This window comes from Triticum dicoccoides, chromosome 2B, assembly GCF_002162155.2.
Source record: "Triticum dicoccoides isolate Atlit2015 ecotype Zavitan chromosome 2B, WEW_v2.0, whole genome shotgun sequence".
In the NCBI taxonomy this organism is placed as follows: domain Eukaryota; kingdom Viridiplantae; phylum Streptophyta; class Magnoliopsida; order Poales; family Poaceae; genus Triticum; species Triticum dicoccoides.
Window position 1 is genome coordinate 504,837,273 of NC_041383.1, and position 14,437 is coordinate 504,851,709.

A 14,437-nucleotide genomic window follows, 5' to 3' on the forward strand; every position below is an offset into this window, starting at 1 on the left:
AACCCCCCCGCCCCACCCCTTCCCACCCCCACCCCCGCCCGCACCTCCCCAGGCCACCGCTGCGCCGTCTATCCGCAGCCCCGCCCGCACCTTCCCAGGCCGCTACCTCGCCGGCCTTCCACAGGCCCCCCGCCGCGTTTCCCATCCCCAGGCCGCCACCACGCTGGCGATCCTAGGCACCCCCCAAGCCGCCACAGGATCCGGTGCCGGGGAGGGATGCGGTGGTGGCCTCGGGGGGTGAGGATGGGTGGTGGTGGTTCAAGGCGGGGAGGAGACCCGCACTGTCGTCCCGCCAGGGCCCGCACCTTCGCGGCCCAGCCTTCTTCGTTTCCCTACTTCCCGCAGAGACGCCGGATCTGTGAGCCAGCGGCATGTCACATGCCGTCCCGGAGCTCAACCGCCAAGGATTCGTGATTTCTTCTGTTGTTGCGCTCTTCCTCGACCCCGACGAGTGCACTTCCTCAACCTAGAAAGAGTGCTGCACTTCCTCCCCTCGATGAACTGCATCTCCACCGGTGTCGCTGATGAGCAGTTCGCTTGTGTTGTTGCTGCTGAACCTCCCCGAGTGAGCAATGTTGGGTGCAGATCTTTATTAGTTCTTTTTTGTGTTGAAAATTGCAGTGCTTAATCCAGTTTTCTTGCAGCTCACATCAGTGTTACTCCAAAAGATGAGGTTCAGTTTCTTGCATTCTGACGGCCACGCCGACGTGTGTGTGCGCGGGTGCAGCTTGCAAAAAAGCCCCTAAAATCAACTCAGTTGGTGCTGAGTGTGCGGTTTGAATTTTTTCCTACAAAAGATGTGCTCTGGTGAAGTTCATTGCTGATGTATCTCTAGTGCAGTTTTCAGATAGGTGCTACTGCCTTCTGCACTCCTCTTTGATCCACTATGGCGGCAAAAAACAAGACAGGAAATATTCTTGTTTAGAAGACCACTTGTCAATTTGATGTGTTGAAGAGCGAGTTGTACAGATTTGTGTCCTAGAGGGAAAGCAGTTTGTGTGTGTAGTTTTTTTTTGTGTCTGGATGCATTATTTTTTGACACATTTCACTCGCTTGTCATGTGCAGTAAGTGACTACAAAAGAAAATGCAGTGCACTCTTGTCTACAGTACACCATTATAAAAAATGTATTAAAAAAAAGTGCACTCTGATCCAAAGTGTTCTGAAGCTCACTTGGCTTGCCGCTACAGTCCCAAAAACATGTTAATGAGAAACACTCTCCCAAAAAAAATGTTTAACATGAAAAAGTCGATGTGAAGCGCACTTCACTTCTTCATTCAGAGAAAATCGACATCTGGCAAAAACATGTAGTGCACTTGCCCCCGTCACTTCACTTCTTCATCAGAGAAAATTGACATCCGGCAAAAACATGCAGTGCACTTGCCCGTCTGATGCAGTGTGATTTTCAATCCAAAGCGAAACATGCGTACACACGATGATTTTCAGTCTGTTTGATGCAGTGCGGTTTTGGTCTGAAGCAGTGCATTGATCTATCTGATGCAGCGCACTTCGTTGTCGCGTACACACAATGATTTTTACTTCATTTTGATGCAGTGCGGTTTCGGTATGAAGCAGTGCACTCATCTGTCTGAAGCAGTGCACTTCGTTCGTCGCCTACGCATGACAATTTTCAGTTTATCAGATGTAGTGCGGTTTTCAGTCTGAAGCAGTGCACTATCTGTCTGATGCAGTGCACACGACGATTTGAGTGTCGCAAAAAACAGAGTGTCCGCACTTCCGTAATTTTAAAATTGCTCTTAAACCGTAAGGAATTAGAGGTACCGTTCTACATGAAAAAGTTGTGTCTCGACGATATCTTTCCAACAACGTACAATTTGAATCATTTCGACCAGCGGTTTGTAAAAATTTCTCAAAAAACGGCCGCTGCCTCTCGTAGTCAGCCGCACGATTTTCAAAATTAACTAAAAACCGTTTCTACATATGAAAGTTGCGCCTTGTCCATAGCTTTCCAACACGTATTACACGCCTCGTTTCGACAAACGATTCAAAAACTAGAGCGAAAACAGTACCGAAAATTGCTAAAATTTCAAAAAAACGTAATTTCGCGATTTAGTAAATTTGAAACTGCTCTTAAACCGTAACGAATTAGAAAACATAATAGATATGAAAAATATGCGCCTTGACGATATCTTTCCAATGACGTATCATTTGCTTTATTCCGATGAGCGGTTTAGAAAAAATCACGAAAATACATTTGCTGCCACTCGTCATCCGGCGCACCGTTTTTGAAACTGCTCTTAAACCGCGAGGAATATCGAAAAGTGTTCAACATAGCGAAGTTGCGCCTAATACATAGCTTTTCAACGATATATTATACGCCTCGTTCCGATAAACGGTTAAAAAATTAGAGCGAAAATAGTACTGAAAAAATAACGCATGCAGTTTTTTCCGACGAGAAGTTCACTAGTCTCTATTGCAGTGCTCGTCGTCAAAATGATATATATATATATATATATATATATATATATATATATATATATATATATTCCTCGCATGGGACAATGCTCTAATAATGATGATCATCTCACTTTTATTTACTTACAACTCAAGAATTACAACTCGATACTAGAACGAAGATATGACTCTATATGTAAAAGTGCGTTATATCGACTAGAGGGGGGATGAATAGGCGATTTTTACAAATTTGTCACTGAGGAAATTCTAAGTGAGTAATTTCCTAAACGACGAACTACTAGCAGCGGAATACGTACTCAGGTGCAAGCATAACACGGCGGTAACGCAGTCATCATGAAGAAATGAAACAAGCACGGAGTACAGGTAGAATGTAGACAGGATAAGCAGGCAGAAGACAAGATGGCTGAAGAATTAGGATTGAGGAAATTGAGAAAGTCTTCAGTCAAAGTCTTCAAACAATAATAATCAAGTTCATCAACACATGAATGAAGAAATGAAAGGGTTGAGGAAATAGAACCAGTAGCTTGGTGAAGACGATGATTTGGTAGACCAGTTCCAACTGTTGTGATAGTTGTACATCTGGTTGGAGTGGCTAGGTATTTAAACCTGAGGACACATAATCCTCACTGTATTCTCCTTGAGCTAAGGTCACATAGACCTCACCCAATCACGCGTGGTAAGTCTTCAGGTGACTTCCAAACCTTCACAGGCTTGGTCACTCGGTGATCCACAATTCCTCTTGGATGCTCTAGTCCATGACGCCTAACCATTTGGAGGATGCCCAGCCCTCGAAGGTAACAAGCCTCGATTTCACACAGGAACAATCTCTTCAGTGATGCTCAATCACTTTGGGTTTTAGGTGTTGGGGTTTTGGGTATTTCCTCACTGATGATTTTCGCTCAAAGTCCTCGGAGGATGGAATGCTCTCAATGACAAGTGTCAGTTTCTCTTGTAGCAGCCAACCAGCTAGTGGTTGTAGGGGGCGGCTATTTATAGCCGGGGAGCAGCCCGACATGATAAGACATAAATGCCCTTCAATGATATGACCGTTAGGTGGATATGATATTTTGGGATAGCTAGCGCGTAGCACATCAACGGTGATGAGGACATCAATACCATTATTACACCCACGGCCCCTGCTGCTATACATATTGGACAAATGACTAGAGCTCATGCATGCCAGTTAAATTATCATGTACTTTCGTTCCTTGGTAATGATTCTAATGTTCATGAGAATATGATGTTGCCTAAATTGGATACATTTGTCTTGCTTACAAATGAAGGGCCTAACTTGGACAAGAAGAATGAACATTGGAGCAAGATCAAGCATGGAGATGATGGCATGCGCAAGGGGAACAAGAACGGAGTTACAAGTGATGATTTCAGGACCTTGAAGCCACCATAATGGGTGCATGAAGCCTTGGATGAAATATACAAGATGCCACTTCATAAATTTTGTCCGGAGGCTATTATAGCTGCTGCTTCACCTTATTTTTGGGCCAGGCCCATGTAATTTCGAAATACTTGAGTATAGGTTGTTTTTAGAGTCTGTATGTGTAGGGAAACAAGAGATAGGGTTGGTTTCGGACCCCTCCTTCAAGGGCCACGAAATCCCCCTCCCCTCTTCCTCCATAGATACATCACTTAGGGCACTGTTTAGACTTTGGGTTTTGTTTAGATTAAAAGTTCGCCATAGCTGCAACTTCGCGTACTTCGTTTGTGTTCAACGACCAGACAAAGGCGTCACAGAACCCAACCTTCATTAATAAATCTTTCCTCTTATACTCGCAATATCCAGATTGCAATCTCAGTTTCTTGCTTGTTCTTCATTTGCTCGCAGGAAAACAGACCCTCAGGGTCAGGTTGATCATGCTCCGGCGTGGTCAATAACCCCTCGGAAGTTAGATTAGAGATTGCTAAGGTGTGCCGTCTCGCACGTTCATAGTCGGATCATCAAGGTCGACTCCCACAGAAAACGATAGCCACCATCTCATCGAAACATCGGTACACCTTCACCTCTATCAAGTGGTATCCGATTTCTAGGTTGCTCGGTGGGATTTTACTGTTATTCGTAGTTTAGATCGAGTCTGTTCTTCATGCCTACAGTCCACGAAAAAGCCAAAAAAATTAGGGTTAGTTCATCATATCCGAACCAATCTGAGTCTTTGCATAATCTTTTCTGTATTTGCTTTGTCGAATTTGCGGTTGCATCGTCGTGTCAAGTTGTTGATCTTAGCGTCTAGTCTTTTAGAGTTTCGAGTTCTGGTCATAAGTTGTCATGCCGCCGCCGCACCATCATCATTGCCCCTGCCATCTACCACCATCGCTTATCCGCCACCACTCTGAATCCGTATCCATATACCACCACCAATCTGTATCCATATACCATCACCGATCCGTATCCATATACCACCACTGATCTGTATCCATATACCACCACCGCAACCATATCCTACCACCATATATCCACCACCAATCCGAGTTTCTTTTCATATTAGGTTTGTTTTCGAGATCCATCTATTTTCCGATTCGTTTTCCCTTGCCTGAGTAGGTTTCAAAAAAAAAGTCCGGAGACCCCGGGCAGTTTTTAGGCCAAAATTTTGGCGACCGAAAATATTTTTTCCTATCCTGCTTTTAGGTCCCAAGGAACGAATGGGCAAAGCCAGGTGCTCTTATTTTACAACGGTAGGGACGATTACTCCCATTACTGACAAGAAAGATACCAAATTCACCTTTAGGTGCTTCAACTGTGGTATAGGTAGAAGGACCTGGTACGAAAAAACCTTCTATATAAAGTTTGAAATGGTGAATTGAGGTAGAGTAGACCGATGATCCGGTAGTCATTTGGCCGGCTATGGAAAGAAAAAGCTTGCATCTGCTCCCCCTAAACTATAAGGGTCCCATCTCTCTCCAAACCTAACGTGGTAGTTTCCCATCATAAGGCTTTCCATCTATAGATTGAGCCATTACCCACCAAGGATCCCATTCGTTCAGAACTCAGTCGACTGCTTCTATAGATAAGGAGGAACGTCCTTAGTTCAGCATTATAGCACATAGTCTCCGACGCTACTACAACACTTCGCTAACTCGAAGCGCCTCGCTATGAGAATGACGCGTCGCTAACGCTCGGCTAAGTCGTCGAACCCTCGCGTCGACCATTCGCTTTCTTAGTAGTGAAAGCGCTTCTCTTTGCCCCTTAACTTCATAAAGTATTTGGAAAGAAAAGAAAGAGATTCTTGGTTTTATTGCTCCCGCTTCCTCATCTGCGCTCGTCAAGCCAACTTTGCTTTTTGGGAGGCGAAAGAGGGGTTGAACCAGACATGTCGAAATGACAGCATCGAAGATATCTATATACACATGAACACTTATTCCGGACAGCGTTCCGGAAAAAGTAGCCTACTTGACAGAAAGGGCGGGCACTCTCGGCACGGAGGTAGGCACTCTCATCTTTCACCCCCACCGTCACTTTGAATTTAGTGGGGCACTGTTTACTTACAACCTCTACGAATTGCAAGTGAATGGGGCCGGTGCATGGTGAACGGAAGGGTTCATCAAGCCATTTCTCGCCTTAACCCCTAAACTAAATAGGAAGATGGGTACTTGACTAATAGGGGGCAATTGCATTGCACCTAACTGTGAGGGACCTCTTGATACCTTATGTTCACTTCCTAACTAGTAGCCGGTTTCCTGTCGCGGAAGCCTTTTCCCAGTGCGCGGAGCCCCGATGAGGAAGGTGTTAGTGCTTTCTCATGGGGTCAATAATGCTAATCCCTCTTATTGTGCCGGGAAGAAGATAAGAAAAGGCGAAGCCTTCTCTTGGTTTCCCAACCTGTTGCTTCTAAAGTCTACCCTCTCTCGGCTGGATTTTGGTCCAGCCTACTGTGAGGATCCCGTATCCCGTACATCGTATTTCTCCCTCCTGGGTTCCCGTGGTTCCTATGCCGCCGCGTTTCCCGGTCCTTTTCTTTTAGTGCTTTGACCCGAAGCGATAGCTTGACGCGTTTTCCGTGGATAAGATGGCAGTGCTCCATCTCACTAAAGAATGGGACGGCAGTGGTCCGCCGGCAAGCTCGTTCTGGTCCTGGACGCAGTACATTGGAATCCTGAAGCACCACCACGAACGCTACCGCGCGTGCGCCTGCAGTGTGGTAAGGCACCACCCTGTTGTGCCAGTAGCCAACTCCGGCGTGTCAGCTTAGTTATCCTCATCAAGCCACAACCTTGATGTATAGCACCTAACCTATGCCGATTAATGGAACGGATTCACCCCAAGGCCAGACGTGCACCTAACCTTCTAGCAGCCCTTTCCCCCGGATCAATGAAGAAGGGAGAAGTCAGTTGATTCCTCTGAAGAACCGGAAGCGAAGCGCTATGCCGAGGCGAGGGGACGGGAAAAGAAACTGCTCCGAAGAAAGATATTGGGGTTCCCAATGCTTCTCCACGCCCAACGAGATGCGCCAACCTTGGGATGCTTTACTTCTAACCCCACGGCGGTTCCGAGACGGAGCTTAACCCGAGTCTTGGTTAAGAACGACGACGATCTACGTTTCACACGGTGCACGATTCCATGGATAGTTTCATTTGAGATCGTGATGGAGGATATAGCTTACGATCATCGGCTTTGATCATGCCACTAGGCATTTGATTAGGACATTGCACAATGATCCGGACACTTTGGGGTCGCATCTCTTCAATACGGATACAGTAACGATCATAGAGATCTCCTCTGGTACCTATTGGTATGTCAAGATCCGATTGGTCATGAACATCGTAAGGTGCTGCTCTTCGCGAATCCCAGGATACCCCAGGTTGGGATGGGTAGGCCCACCACTTCACTTTTGCACTTTCATTTAGGCCCGGGCAAAGTCAGTGGGGGGACCCTGTCGGGCTCCTCCCCCCCCCAAAATCAAACTATACGTGGGAGTTTCCCTTCATACGGCTCGAATCATTCCTAGATGCCCCGAGAGGCATCTTTCCTTATGATCTGGTGGTTCACACGCACGCAAACGAGCACTGGCCGGAACAGCAAGGAACTATGACCAATAGAGTCAGACACAGAGCGTCATACTTCTTTATCTTGTGATGGTTGAGGAGTTTCTTTCTCAAAGGGTGCGGGACGCTTGCGGAGTCCGTGCCTTCCATACCACCACAAGTCGTTCTTGGGCAGATCCCGCTCCTAAACATAAGGGAGGGATAGGGGGAAGGGCCCCTAAAAATCATATAAATAGGATTGTAGAAATACCACTTTCATTCGACGTTCCGGGGCGCCTGATTCAATTGATGAATTTGGCGAGCTAATCCGCTTTGATCCAGGAGAAAGCCCCGTCAGCCACCTTTTTGGTGCAGATCACGTGACCTACAACTCGGCCTTCGCTTTTTGAGACTTCCTCTACCCACATCTCTATGTGCCTGCATCACTTTCATATGGAGAAAGATGGGCTTACCATGTTCCATCAATAGCACCTAACCTATGCCGATTTTGGCGGACAGTGCTCCACCTCGGTGAACTCATGCGGTTCCGACGTGCCCAGAGGCCAGAGGCGAATCCGTTCACGGTCCGTAGGACCAACACCATTCGAAGGTTGATGGCCCGCCCCGCCTAGAATAGGAATCTTTGACTGGGCTTACACACATTCACTCACTTACGCTGTCCCCCCTCAGCTCACCCTATCCCCGGGTACGTCGTCTCCAAGGCTTCACACAAAATCTTCACTGGCAACATATGCATGCTTTTGTAGGGTCAGGCAGAACCATTGTTGCCTGATGGGAACTTCCCCCATATTTTTATAAATGTCTTCATGTCGCACGACCTCTTAACATTACACCACTGAATCCCTAATCCTTTGCTTGATGTGTAGTGACAGTACCAATATCCACTAATCGTTGTTTCCAGATACGGTTGCCGGTTGACATCTCTTCTAATTCGTCGATACAAGAAGCACATTGTTGTGTGGAGGAACCAATATATCGACATAAGCCAAGAGGCAGATCTTGTGCCACTCCACCAGGTCGTATGAAACTAGCACGCATCCTGGCTCCCGGGACTCTTTCATAGAATTCCAACAATTTCTCCCGCTCCTCAAAAGCCCAAAGGAACGGAGTTGATGCTCCCACATCCATAGCATGAGTAGTTGAAGCAAGTGAATGATTTGAAATTCGAGTTATTTCACAGAATAACACTCTTATATATTGCGCTCGTAATGGTACCTCACAATTCAAAAGTCTCTCCACGGCTGAAGAATGAGCGTGTTCTTGGGCCATCGTAGAAACATAGATAGGGTCAACGACGGAACAAACAACAAAACTTTACGACAGCTTTTTCGTACACGTTCACTTGCATCACATACACAAGTGCTCTCTGAACCGTGCAATAAGGTCACCCATAACAGGGCTCTCCCATTGGAAGCCCCGGGCCATGCTATTCCATGATATTGGAAAAGGTTGACTAATTATTATCATCGTCTTGAAAGCTGGGCGCCTTTTGAATATGAGTGGGGCTCCTAGTCTAGGTGGCGCCTTCGTGGAGCCAAACCGAAGGAAGAGGAAAAGGGTGAGGCCACACCCGGCTTCGAATAGGAGGGGGTCTTAGCTCGAGATCCCGCCTGCTTGCAGGAATGAATGGATCGGAAAGGGGGTTGGGTTCTATTTCCGGGCGGGGCAGGAGGTGAAGGCTAGAAGAAGAAGAGAAGTGCGCCTTCCCGGTAAGGAACAGGATAAAAAGGTGCTGTCATCTATCGTTAATTTACCTACTAAAATATCACCAGTTTCTACCCAGGATCCCAACCTAACAACTCCATTTCTGACAAAATTGCGGAGTAAATGTTCTTCTAGATGTGGTATTTCTTCAGTGATTTTTTCAGCGGAGCCCTGGCTTGTCGTATCCGTCTGAATTTCATATTTCTGGATGTGAAAAGAGGTATAAATATCTTCATATACCAAACGCTAATTAGTACTGTGTCTTCAAAATTGTAACCTTAGCCGGACTAGTGGTAGGGGACCCGACCGTCCTACCCTATTCTCGAACCCTCTGCCGAGCTCTACCCTGCCCGCATTTATTTGGAAGGGGGCCAAAGAAATGTCTCCACCTGCTGCCAACAGTCTTTCTTCGGAATTCTACTGAACGGGTCGATCCTCCCCTCCGTTTGTTTTAGCAACTTATCCTAAGGTCTCTTCGCCAAGAACTCCCCGAAAACGACAGAGGAACTAACCTGCCTGCAGTGGCGGGGCGGCTTTTTTTTAAATAAGACCTGGACGATTATCCCTACCCTTGGTAGCTTAAGAGTTTACGTCCATCCCTGGTCGGGTACAGTTTCCTTTATTTTTATCCCTTGTAGCCGTTACCCAAATTCGTGCAAGTGTGTCCACACCACCCCTGACTTGACGAGGAATTCATTCTCGCGAACAAACACACCCCCTACGCACACCTAGGAGCACCCCTTCCTGCATATCCATACAAGACCTGAGTAGGCGAGTCGAGGTCCTGCGAGGTACCCACTACTCGGAGTACCCTCCCACCAAAAAAAGATGTGTGGTTCAGTGGTTCGACCAGAAATGCTATGCTTACACACATGCCCACCCCTCTTCCCGAAAGCTTCGCGGGGACCTTTACTACTTTACGACGACGGGGGACCACCCTTAGGGGGTTTACTGCACAAGGCCCCTGCAGAGGAAAAGCTTGATCCCAACGAATAGAAGATGCTAAGCTCGGCACAACATAGGGATTGGCACGCTTTCGGAAAGAACTTAGAACAGTAAAGGATCCATCATGTAGGACACGGCGATCATTAGAAATTCACGAATTACAAATGTTGTAATATACTCTTTCCCAAAACTTCTCATACCAGACCAACCCACTGAAATGCAAATAGGGATCAGAAATGTAGTCAATATCACGAAGAATAATGAAAGACCGTCTATACCCATATACAAATGGATGTTTTCATAAGGAAGCCATCGAAGGCTTTCCACAAATTGAGATTTGGCCATAGAAGGATCGAATTGTATCCGAGGAACAGGGGGATACAAAAAAGTAATAAGAGAAACGCACAGACCAATCAATCGTATCGGTCTTATTGAAGAATTTGGAATGAAAAGAGGAGTAATGCTTCCTAGCACGGGACAGAGAACAGGACCACTTAGGTCGAAATAGCATTCACAAAAATGTTCTAACATAGAGTAGAATTGAACATTGAAAAGATTAGTTGACAACAGTCAATCAAAAGATGGGGCGCCAAATTACTAAACAATAGGGGTCTTTCTCTGCAAGTCAGCTGAACACCGTAATTGATGAGTGAGTAGGTGGGTTATGTGCACCCCCCGCCCAGTGGGAAGTCATGAGGCTAGCCCCCCCCTGAATGAAGAAGTGGTGGGGCCCCCTGCCCGCCCACGTATGTGCCTTTATTTAGATTCTAACTAAATATTATACTGAACTTTATCCGGGAATCTTTCTAAAGAATCCATCTGGCAAAACGCAATTTGTCGATTTCAATCTAAGGTGCACCTTGCCTTTTTCAGGTAGCTTTGTTACGCCTATTCAGCTAGGTGGGGCATTGGTCATAGCCAAAGTCGAAGGGAAAAAATAAGGTAATGAGATGATGGTGCCATCAAGAAGTTTTCGACGAACGTAGTAGCGGCCAAAAATGAAACTCTTGCATGAAAGACCGGATTTGACGGAAGTTGAATGGCGTTGGGGTTTTTTCAAATGAAACCCGCGATCAGAAAGTCACCAACGGAGCCATACAATCTATCTAGTAGTGTGCCATGGCACGGTACTCCGCTTCGGCAGTGGAAGGAGCAACTGTCTATTGCTTTTATCTCATCCAAGATAGTGTCTCGTCTCCCCATAAATAGATAAGCCTGTATTTGAGCACCTATCTGAAGGCCCAATCGGCATCAGGAGTTGCATGCAACTCTAAAGAAGAAGATGACAGAAAAAAGGATGGCTCAAGAAAAGGTACCTCGAATATATCTAAGAATCCGATGAACTGCTGCAAAGTGAACTGACTGGGGGGCAGCCATGAAAGGCTGACTTTCTTAGGAAAAGCCATCTGGGCAAGAGATCGTCAGATAAACCAAACTGCCGACCTACTGTATGTACTGCGTTGGATCAGATAATGGTGAGCCATTAGTCGGACGGAGTTTAACGTAAAGCTCCAAGAGTGTCAACAGTCTTCTCATCATTGAGTTGAGCTCGAGTGATCAAGTCATGACGTTATTTGATCTGAGATACCAAATATCCATGAGGAGAATGTGCGACCTCCAAGCCAAGAAAAGGCATAGGGCGTGTTAGCGCCTTCATAGCAAATAATTGATGAAGGCGACACTTGGTCAGCGATATGGTAACAGAGTAATCACCAGTCAGTTTGATATCATCAACATACAACAACAGAATAGCACGTCCTTGAGGATAAACTGATAAGAACATGGCTGAATCATGATCACTCCGAGCAAACCCTGCCTGGATAACATAACCACTGTGCCAAACTTCAAAAACTGACGCTGTTGGGGCTTGTTGAGACCATAGATCGCTTTGCGTAAAGGACAGACAAGAGAAGAAGTCAGAAGGGCAGGTTCTCTTTCATCCATCTTTTCTAGGTGCGCATCTCCATCTACTAAAAGTAGGGGTGGTTGCCATAGATAGATTGGGTCATTCGTAACCTAAGAAATAACCGATGCTACTACAGCAATAACGAAAATAACCGATGCTACAGCAGAAACCACAGCTATACGTGGCGGCCCCACACGCAGCTTTGTTTAACAAGCATCACCCTTCCTTTCTTTTCAAATGCTTCCTCAGTCAATCAGCAGCTTATTCGATTCCTATTCTTATTAAAAATTTGATATAGATGGTGGGAACAATGAAGCAAATTCTTCATCTGTAGGTTGCAATCCGTATGATTTCTTTTCTTGATCTCCTACTTGTGTTTCACCTCGCACCTAAGCATCACGTTCCTAGGGATAGAGACATCTGCGCTCTAAGGCAATCATAGTACTAATAGATGGGTTACATCGTTCTGCGGGCAAGCTTCAACTTCAAAGTCACCTGATTTGGCACCGGCCAAAGGAGTAGGAACATCAGCTGGGGAAGCACCATTACCATCCATGGGATGCTTTGTCAACAGCCCCCTCTGTTCAATACCGATACCTGTCAGATTCCATAGCTGATGAATCTCTTTCTTTTTCCACTCTTTCCCCGTCACGCAAGACGCCTTTCTGGCACAAACCTAGTAGTTATTTGTCCTGCTGATCTTGGGTGAACTGATGACACTGATGCTCCAAGACCAAGAGTTTTCACAGCCAAAGCTATTGAAGCTTCTCCCTCCCATGAATCATAGCTTTCTGGATGCACTACTTGAACACCATGGAGCAAGATAGAGAAAAAACTCCTATCCTAGTTGATCAAGCTGAACCCACCCACCGCCGGGTAGGTGCATCAGCCTCTTCTTTCTAGTTTCCGACAGGGCTACCCGCACTAGCCTATGACCTCTACTCCAAAACCTGAACTTCACACATCCGAAGCCTAAACCTTCACTACTTCCATCACTTCACAGAGCAGGTCTTGTTTTCAAACTTGCTTTCGGGTTAAGTGCAGAAAATCAATTCAATATTCCTGTCATTGAGGATCTATTAGATGAGCTACATGGTGCACAACTGTTTTCCAAACTTGATTTGAGATCAGGTTATCATAATATAAGAATGAGAAGAGAAGACATTCCAAAAATTTAGGACATATTTTTGTCATTATGAATACTTAGTGATGCCATTTGGACTCACTAATGCACCTGCTACCTTCCCATCTTTAATGAATCATGTTTTTGCTCCGGAAATACCTTTTGATATTCTTTGATGATATTCTGATATATAGCAAGACCAAACAAGCTCATCTCAAGCATCTTAAGTTAGTCCTGGACATTCTAAGGTCATAAAAACTATATGCTAAGATTAGTAAATGCAGTTTTCCTGTCCCGCAAGTGGAGTATTTAGGGCATGTTATCTAAGGATAGGGTCTATCTTCAGACCCCCACAAAATAGTTGCCATCAAAGAACGACCAGCACCTAAGACTATCACTCAGTTTAGGAGTTTTCTTGGTACGGCTGCAGAAAAAGAAGATTTGTCAAGAATTATGGGATAAATTCTAGGCCACTTCATGACTGTCTAAAAAAAGAATCATTCCGGTGGTCAGATGCTCAAATTGAGGCCTTCACAACATTGACGAATTGTCTGGTCACTGCTCCTGTTATGGCTTTGCCTGATTTAACCCTACCATTTACTTTTTAAATAGATGCATCTGGTCAAGGTATTGGTTCTGTCCTCATGCAACAAGGCAGACCAATTGCTTATTTCAATAAAACCCTTGGACCTAGAAATGCAGCTATGTCAACTTATGATAAGGAGAAGCTTTAGCTATTTGTGAATCCTTGAAGAGATGGCGCCACTACTTTCTTGGTTCCCAATTATTTTATTGATCAAAACTAATCAACGGAGCCTTAAATACATCACAGAACAAAAAGTCTCTGAGGGCATCCAACACAAGCTTATGTGAAAATGGCTTGAATTCAATTACAAGATTGAATACAAAATAAGAAACAAGGTTGCAGATGCTTTGAGCAAAAGAGATTCTCTTATGATGGCAGTCACTGCAGTTACTCCTGCTTGGGCTTCAACTGTAGAAACCAGCTACACTAATGATGATCATTGCAAATCTCTGCTTGAGAAGCTCATTGTATCAGCCAATGCAGCACCACCTTATACTCTTCATTCTGGCATTTTGAGATATAAAGGAAGAATATATGTGGGATCAGATGCTGTTCTTAAACACCAAATCATTGGTTCACTTCACAACTCTCCCATACGAGGCCATTCAGGCATTGTGGCTACTTATCAAAGGGTAAAAAAGCTATTTGATTGGCGCCAGGCCAGGAGATTGGAACTTTTCTACATGAGTGTGCAGTTTGCCAAAGACAATGGAGAGCATTGCCACTACCCTGGTCTCCTAGATCCA

The 14,437-nt window shown here is 45.5% G+C and overlaps 1 long non-coding RNA gene and 1 pseudogene across 1 annotated transcript; one reads left to right on the forward strand and one right to left on the reverse strand.

Moving 5' to 3' along the window:
- The first annotated feature begins 6 nt into the window (after positions 1 to 6).
- On the forward strand, positions 7 to 1,086 carry LOC119364505. The gene is made up of 2 exons (XR_005174954.1): positions 7 to 565; positions 645 to 1,086. It is a non-coding gene; the product is annotated as an uncharacterized LOC119364505 (long non-coding RNA).
- A 3,983-nt stretch (positions 1,087 to 5,069) lies between these two features.
- LOC119360961 lies at positions 5,070 to 11,482 on the reverse strand (annotated as a pseudogene).
- Between the last annotated feature and the right edge of the window lie 2,955 nt (positions 11,483 to 14,437).